Genomic DNA, 7852 nt, shown 5'->3' on the forward strand with positions numbered 1-7852 from the left:
TAACATTGAATAAGCTGAAACATGGACTAGACATTATTTTCAACATGCTAGCAACAATAAGAAGCATACCTCTAGTCATTGGTTTCCAAAGGTTTTGTTGAAGTGAAATCCCCTTTAAGAATACAAACAGACCAAGTTACTGCATTCAATTTGGGTAAAATATAGAAAGGATCATTTGATATTATAATTTTCAGGTTTCTTGAATAAAGATGTCCTGTTCAAAAACTAAAGGTAAAGCTCAGATAACTTTTGTAGATCAAAAAGTTATGACCAGTAAATTGATCACTGTTATGAAGCTTCCCAAGTTAAATGTAACAACTGGGGTCATTGGTGAATCTCTTGGAACTCAAGTGAAAAAATCAATATTTAGCTTAGTCTCTAAAATCTGTAATTTGACATTAGTCAATAATATAAAACTCTGGTAGAATTCTAAAGACTGATCAAATTATCCAAGTTTTCAAATATCTTAAACTAGCAAAGTTTCAGATAATTTTAGCATACTTACATTATTGCTCGGACTCACTTTGCTTTCATACTGTGCTATTGGGACAATCAAGAATACTTCAGCTATATCAACTAGAATATACAAATAATTATGTTTAGTGGTCACCAGACATCTGGAATGTTGTAGATACTCTAAGACTATCACCAGAAAGTGGGATCAACACTTCCCGGTTGGCTCTGCCTGATGCCTATGTCATTTCTGGTCAAAGGAGATAATGTGTGTAACTGAGCAGCCCAGTATAATCAGTAGTTTCTTTTTAAAGGAATAGTTCTCCAGCCAGTGTTCTGCGTATATTAACTTTACTGCTCTTTCACTATTATCATTGTTACTTATTTTCAGGTATTTACCTCCACATAAAATGTTTATTAAGTGTTAGCTCTTCTGGTCAGCAGAATAACGACCTCCAAACCATCCTGTCCTCATCCCCCCAGGTGTGTGAATATGTCACTTGGCAAAGGGAATTAAGGTTGCAGAAGTCAGTAAGATCACTAAACAGCTGATCTGGAAGATGATCCTGGGCTATCTGGGTGGGCAAAAGAGAAAACCAGAGAAATAGCATTTCTAGAAGCATCTCTATCTGCTGTTGCTGGCTGTGAAGATGGAAGAAGGGAGCCAGGAGCCAAGGAATGAGGGTGGCCTCTAGACGTTGGAAAAGGCAAGGAGACAGATTGTTCCTTAGAGCCACCAGAAGGAACGTATCCCTGCTGACATCTTGATTTTAGCCTAGTGAGACCTGAGTCAGACTTCTGATTTCCAGAAGGGTAAGATAATGAATTTGTATTGTTTAAATCACCAAGTCTGTGGTAATGTGTTACATCAGCGATAGGAAGCTAATGCAAACAATAGAAGATTGTTTATAGGTTCTGGGTATCTTTGCCCAAATTTTGAGTATGGGCGGGGGAGCGAAAACAGTTCTGCGTGAGCTGTGAGTGCTATAGAGCTCCTTGACTGCTATTATTTACGTAGAACTTATATCTTAATAACAGCATGATAGTTAGGGCTGATAGTAACAGTGTCCTCACAGATCAGAGAATATCATTATTATGTGTATTATGGGCACTGATTACTATAAATCACTTTGCTTTTATTGCCAGGAAGCTGAAAGCCTAGTAGCTACTGCTTAAGAATGCAGGCTCTGAAGCCAGGCTTTCTGGGTTCAAATTCCTGCTCCAACTTTGTTACCTGTTTAGCCTTGGACAAGTTAGGTAATTTCCCTGTCCCTCAGTTGTCTGGTGTGTAAAATGGAGGCAAGTATCTTCCGTCGTAGGGATGGCGTAAAGTAGAACACAGTACTTGTTACAATAAAACAGCCTTCAGTCAGCGTGTGCTGCTGGTAGTGCTGTCAGCGAGTGGGCTGCAATAATGCCTCTGACTGTGTTGTATCTCCTGCTATTTTATTTTCATTTTACTTATTTTTTTTCTCTTCTATGAACATCTGTAACCTGCCTCAATATTAGAACAAAGCAGGCCATAGAAGTTAGTATATTAGAGGGTACTTGATGACAAATTATAAAAACACAACTGTAACAAAAGTTAAAAAAAAAAATCAGGGGCGCCTGGATGGCACAGCGGTTAAGCGTCTGCCTTCGGCTCAGGGCATGATCCCGGCGTTATGGGATCGAGCCCCACATCAGGCTCCTCCGCTATGAGCCTGCTTCTTCCTCTCCCACTCCCCCCTGCTTGTGTTCCCTCTCTCGCTGGCTGTCTCTATCTCTGTCAAATAAATAAATAAAATCTTAAAAAAAAATCAGCTTATAATTGATAACTCCAGGAATGAATTCAGGTTAGGCTGGATCAAGAGGCTTCTGCCATCATCTCTCTATCACACACACACACACACACACACACACACACACACACACGAGTCCTGAAATACTTAGGAATGGTTACAGTGGTCACCAAGAACATCTGGGAAACAGGCACATGGGCAATGTTCAGATTGAGTACTTGGTACAGAGCTTTTTAACTTTTTATTTATCAACACTTAGACTTACAGAACAGTTGCAGAAATAGTACGGAGTTCATGAGTGCCCTTCATTGAGCTTCCTCTAGTGTTAACAATTTATATGACCACAGCAAAATTATCAAATTTTGATTTACTAGGTCGGTTCCTAAGTATTTTCTTGTCTTTCACGATCTTGATGCTTTTGATGAGTATTGTTTGGGTACTTGGTAGAATGCCTCTTAATCACAGTTGATCAGCTGTTTTCTCCTGATTAGACTGAAGTGATGCATTTTTTGAGCAGAGGGCCACAGGTGTGCTGTGTCATCAGTACCTCACATCTGGGGGTACGTGATAGGTCTCTCACAGGTCATGTCCTTCCCTTGGTTATGGTGGCCTCTGCTGGGTTTCTCCACTGGAAAGTTACTGTTTCTCCTTTACAGGTGAGGGAGCTCTTCGACAGTATGAAAACTTCGACTCACTGGTTTCGGCATCCATCAGCAGATCTTGCCTGAAACGACTATTCTTGTGGTGTTTGTGTGATGATGATTGGGTATGTCTTTCATTCCTTTACATTTATTACTTAGAATTTGCCTGTGAGGAAAAGCTGTCCTTCTCCCCCATGTATTTATTCAGTTGTTTAGATCAGTGTGGACTCACTGATGTTTACTTGGTCTGTGAGTTATAATACAATACTATCATTTCTTATATCGTTACTCCGATGGTTCTATAAGGACTTAGGAGCGACCAGCCTTCAGAGCCCTGTTAGGTTGGGTTCTGTGTCTCTGAAAATCACCCTCCTTTCTCAAGTGCTCATTTTCTGGCACCACAGGCTGTTTTCGGCTCATCTTACTACCCCTGCCCTGGAATCAACTACATCTCCAACAAACTCCATTTTCTTTTATTGGAGAATGCTATATGGAAGCCAGGATCCGGTCAGCAGGTGTGCTCACTGCTGTTGGAGTTGATCTTAGGCCCTCTCCACACAGACTCACCTTGATTTACTCAGCCCTGGTAGACACCTGAAGTCACTGCCTTTCCAGACCATGGCCCCGTGAGAAGTACAGCGTTGCATGCAGTTCTTTTCAGCCTTGCAGTGTGCAGTCAGCAGATTGACTGCTTTTCCAGTTTGCTCAGGTGTTTCTCATTCCTCACCCCCCCAGTGCAGTTATGTGACACGTTTGTAATAGAGTCTCCTGGAGGGTAGAGGAGCCCTCAGTTCATGTGTGTGAAATCTCATCTCCTGCTTTTCTGCAGTAGCTCTGGATAGATTGACTTTTCTCTTAATACTTTATATAGTACTGAGATACTTTAAAAATTATTTTTATTTCTTGGATGTTAAGATTTAATCTTAGGACCTGCACCAGCCCCCCTCCCCTGCCCCCCAGTTCTTCTCAAGCTCCCTTTGCTCACTGAGGTGGGGTGGCTGAGGGGGGTGGAGGAAGGTAGATCACACTCTGGCATCTGGTGACCGTCCTCTCAGTTATTTTCAGCTCTAAAATTCTCCAAGTGATGCTGGCAACACAGTTTTGTGCAGGATTTACTTTTCACTTGTTTTTTGTTTGTTTGCTTTTGGAGAGGGCATTTGGGGAAATCAGAAACTATGCAAGCTCTTCTCAGCCACTTGCAAGCCCCAAGTGTTTGGGTTTTACCAGCAAGACTCTCTTGAGGGATTTGAAACACTGAAGCTTGATGAAGCTCAGAGCTCCTGCGATGCTGTTTTTGTTTAATGCTTAACAATTGCACTACACAAACACATGCCAGAACTGAGTCGTTACTGCTTATAAACATATCTCTGAAACCACCCATTCATCACTGATGATGATTAAAACTTAACCTCTACCTTGCTAGCCTCGTGGTGAGGACGTCAGCAAAGTCTTCCCCTTTGTATCAGCAAATTATTGAAAAATTGTACAGAACTCTTACTGGTTTTCTCTTCCAGTACTTACTGCTGTCGCCCCATCCCTGTCTGGTTGGCGCTGTTTCCCAGGAGACCTCTTCTGTCGTCTGAATCCGTTCCTCGGTATACAGTGTGCTTTTTGCCTGGCCGCTTGTAAGATTTTTTATTACTGGTTTTGAGCAACTTGATTGTAATGTGTCTTGGTGTATTTTCTTCTTCATGATTCTTGTGGTTAGGGTTTGTCCATATTCCTGAATTTGCAGGTTTATAGAACAGTGTCCACATAGTAGTTCACATATTGCTGTCTGACAGGACTCCCAGTTACACGTGGATTAGGCCATGCGAGGTTGTCTTATGGTTCCCTGGTGCTTTGTTCTTTTTTTTTTTTTTTTTTAAGCCTTTCTTCTGGGATGTAGTAGTTACTTGGAAATCATTTGGTTTCATCAGTTCTTGCTTTTAAGCTTTGTTAAGTGGCCCCAGGGCAGCCCGTGTCATTTTTCTGACGACAAAGGCAATACCTTGCTAATTACTCTATCAGACGTTCTGCTTCTCTCCAGGTTTTTCCACCAGGATTGTTGGAAAGCGTGGCTATTCCAGGCCCTGTGTGAGTTCTTGGGGATTGTGCCAACCTGTTCCTTCTCGGTGGTTCTTTTCTCTGCCTTGGACAGTGTCCTTCCATGCGAGCACCAGTCAGTATTAGGCTGAGGCTAGGGGAGGGGACGTGATTTCCTGCAGACCTTCCCTGGCAGCGTTCCTCCCCTGTACTGCAGAGCCCTGCCTCCCTAGCCGCCTTGGCCAGGGCTTCCCTGGACTCCCAGCTTTCTCCTCCGCTCCATGAGACCCCAGGCTCTGTTTGGGTTCCCAGCTGCCCTGTCGTCTGGAAGCTGCAGGCAGCAAGCAGTCAGGGCTCATCTCACTTGTGTCCCTGCTGCCCGGGATCGTGGTCCTGCCCTGCCTGTGGTCCAGAGTGACAACTGTGGCTTCCTCAGTCTTGTCCAGTGTTTTTATTTAAGGCGGAAGGGTAAATCCAGTCCCTGTTACTTCATCGTTGCTGGAAGCAGCGGCCTTCTTATGTTAAATATGAATTTTTAGTAATGTTGACCAGTTCTCGTTGACCCATCAAGGTTGTGTCTCTAACCTAGCTGTGTGCACAGCCAGGCATCTGGCCATATTCTCACCTCTTCCGTTGTGCACCCTAATGTCCATCTAGCTGGAGGTGCCTGGGGAGTAGGATGGTTTCCCATGCTCCCTACCACCAGTTAGAAGTCCAAATGCTTCAGGGAGACTCTAGCCAGGGCAAAGTCGCCGACTCGTGTGTGTCATGGCTGTAGGACAAGTGTGGAGATCGTCCACATTCCTACCCTTGCAGAAGAGGGAGCCTGCAGTAGTTACTGGCTATCTCTTGCCCAGACCCCGGTGCAGACTGGGAAAGACTGCCGCAGGGTGTCTACTGTGCGCTCAAGTACACGCGCGCGCGCGCACACACACACACACACACACACACACACACACTTGGCATTCTCAAGAGAATTGTGAATCTACAAAGTTCATGAACTTGAGAAGTACACTTTGTTTAGGTCGTGCATCTGTTAGGGGGCATGTGTGGGCACATGGAGAGAGGAAATGGCGAATGGCCCCCCTACCCTGACATTGCATCCTATCTGTCGCAGTCAAGTTTCAAAGAGAAAATTTTGCCAAAAAATGTCTCCTGCTTACCTGAGGATGAGAGTACAGGAGTCCCAAAGGGCCCAATGAGGAGAGGTCGCAGAAAGGTTCATAAGCCAAGAGTGGGAAGGGCAGCCATCTGCGAGTGGAGGGCAAGTCTGATAGCCGAGTGATGCGTGTCCTTGGCCCCCACTGGTGGCCGCTGTTGCCTAGCACAGGGTTCACAGTGGAGCTGGGCCGGGGTCCCACACTCACCCCTCCCCGTGCCCTTTCCTCTGGCCTGCAGTCCCCTCGTGCACTCCTGCTGGCCAGCCCTCAAGACTTCTTACACTACAGCGGGGCCAGGTGTCCCACACCCTGGTACAGTTCCTGTCTCATGGGTTGTTACTGAGAGTTTCGATTTGCCCATTAGATTCACAAGCTGAAGGGCAGGACCTGCACTGTTCATCTAGCTCTGTCTCGCACACAGTAGGGACTCAGATATCTATTAAATGAAGCAAGTGGGGAAGCCAGGCCACCCACCTTTCTAAGGTTCGGGAAGAGGGGCTAATCAAGTCAGGAGCTTGTGCCCTCCCCTGCCATCTGATGCAGACCCCTCACTGCCAGGATGCTTTGGTGCCCCCAGTTGTAGGCATTCTGGCCCTCAGTGCCCTCCCAGCCTGTGTTCAGAAGAATGAATGGATGACCACCAGGTTGTTGGCTGCCTCCTGTTCTTGGAGCAGACAGCAGGTGGCTCTGCTCCCTTTCCTTTAGCTAGGGAACGGGTCCTTCAGGGCAGACCTGGGCCCGGCACCATGCTAAGCGTACGAAACCAGCAAAGCCACTGTGGCCATTGCACTCAAAGTAGCGATTCTCCCTCCTTCTGCCTTCAGTGAGCATAGGTCCATTTCTCAGAGTTCTCCTTGGAATAAGGTGTTACAGGAAGGAACCACTATGAGGTGAGATCCAACCACCAGAAGAGCTTTCTTATGTCTCCCACTCACACCTCTGCACGGGGAAACTTTCTCCAGAACTCTCATGGGTACCCGTCGGAGCCCTTCTCTCCCATACTATAGCCAATATGCCCAGGCTTCTTGTCCCCTCCCCCTGTGCGTTCTCCAGGCCCGCAGAAGCCCAGAGTGACAGCCTCTCATGGCAAGTCTACTGCTGTCCTCTTTCAGCTCGAGCTCGGAGTCTGATGAATTCCGTCGCAGGTTCTCCAGCCTCCTTTGCTTCTCATCACCCATCCAAGGCAGCAATCTACCGGGGCCATCTTTCAGTCCTCCGAAGACCCTGTTCACTCCAGCCCCAGGGTATTTGGGCACACCTGACCTGCCTGTCCTCCCCGGTGCCCATGCCCTTGCTCATTCAGTGTAGGTCTCAGCGTTTATTCCAGTTCCTCATTGCTTGTCCTTTTCTGATTAGGCGTCTCCCCAAGCTCCGGGACTGGTTTTGTCCCCACGGGTGCCCCAGTGCCCGCACCTTGGCAGGGAGAGAGATGTGGTCTTGGCCTTTCACAAAGCAGACCCCCCTCCCGCCCGGGGGCAGGAGTGACCGGAACTAGGGAGAGGAAGAGGATGGTGCTCTGGTTGAGACTGAGGTGCCCTAGGAGACCCTCCCTGGCTTAAACACCTGCCTGTTAGGCGTAGGTTTCGGGAGCAAACCCTGCAGCAGTCGCGGCGCGTGGCCTCCCCGGAAGCCCGAGTGCGCGTCCCCCACGGAGGGTCCGGGCTACCCGAGCTCGCTCCTCGCCGCGCGCGCTGCTCGCCGTGGGGTCGCCTCGCCTCGCGCGTCCGGCCCCCTCCCCGCGTCCGGCCCCCGGCCCGCAGGTGCCGGCCCGCCCAGCGGTCCTCCCGCGGCC

The 7852-nt window shown here is 47.4% G+C and overlaps 1 protein-coding gene across 2 annotated transcripts in view; it reads left to right on the plus strand.

The window, feature by feature from the left end:
- Window positions 1–2890: 2890 nt before the first annotated feature.
- The window catches only part of RAMP1 (receptor activity modifying protein 1), a 48111-nt gene continuing 43149 nt past the window's right edge, over window positions 2891–7852 (plus strand). The window contains exons 1-2 of one of the 2 annotated variants that reach the window (XM_034655496.1): window positions 2977–3000; window positions 4390–4500. The gene's annotated coding sequence lies outside the window, so the exon portion shown is untranslated. Of the gene's footprint in view, window positions 3001–4389; window positions 4501–7852 lie in introns of both variants that reach the window. The other variant, XM_034655495.1, reaches the window with a different exon arrangement.

The sequence above is a fragment of the Ailuropoda melanoleuca genome, chromosome 2 (assembly GCF_002007445.2).
Source record: "Ailuropoda melanoleuca isolate Jingjing chromosome 2, ASM200744v2, whole genome shotgun sequence".
Classification (NCBI taxonomy): domain Eukaryota; kingdom Metazoa; phylum Chordata; class Mammalia; order Carnivora; family Ursidae; genus Ailuropoda; species Ailuropoda melanoleuca.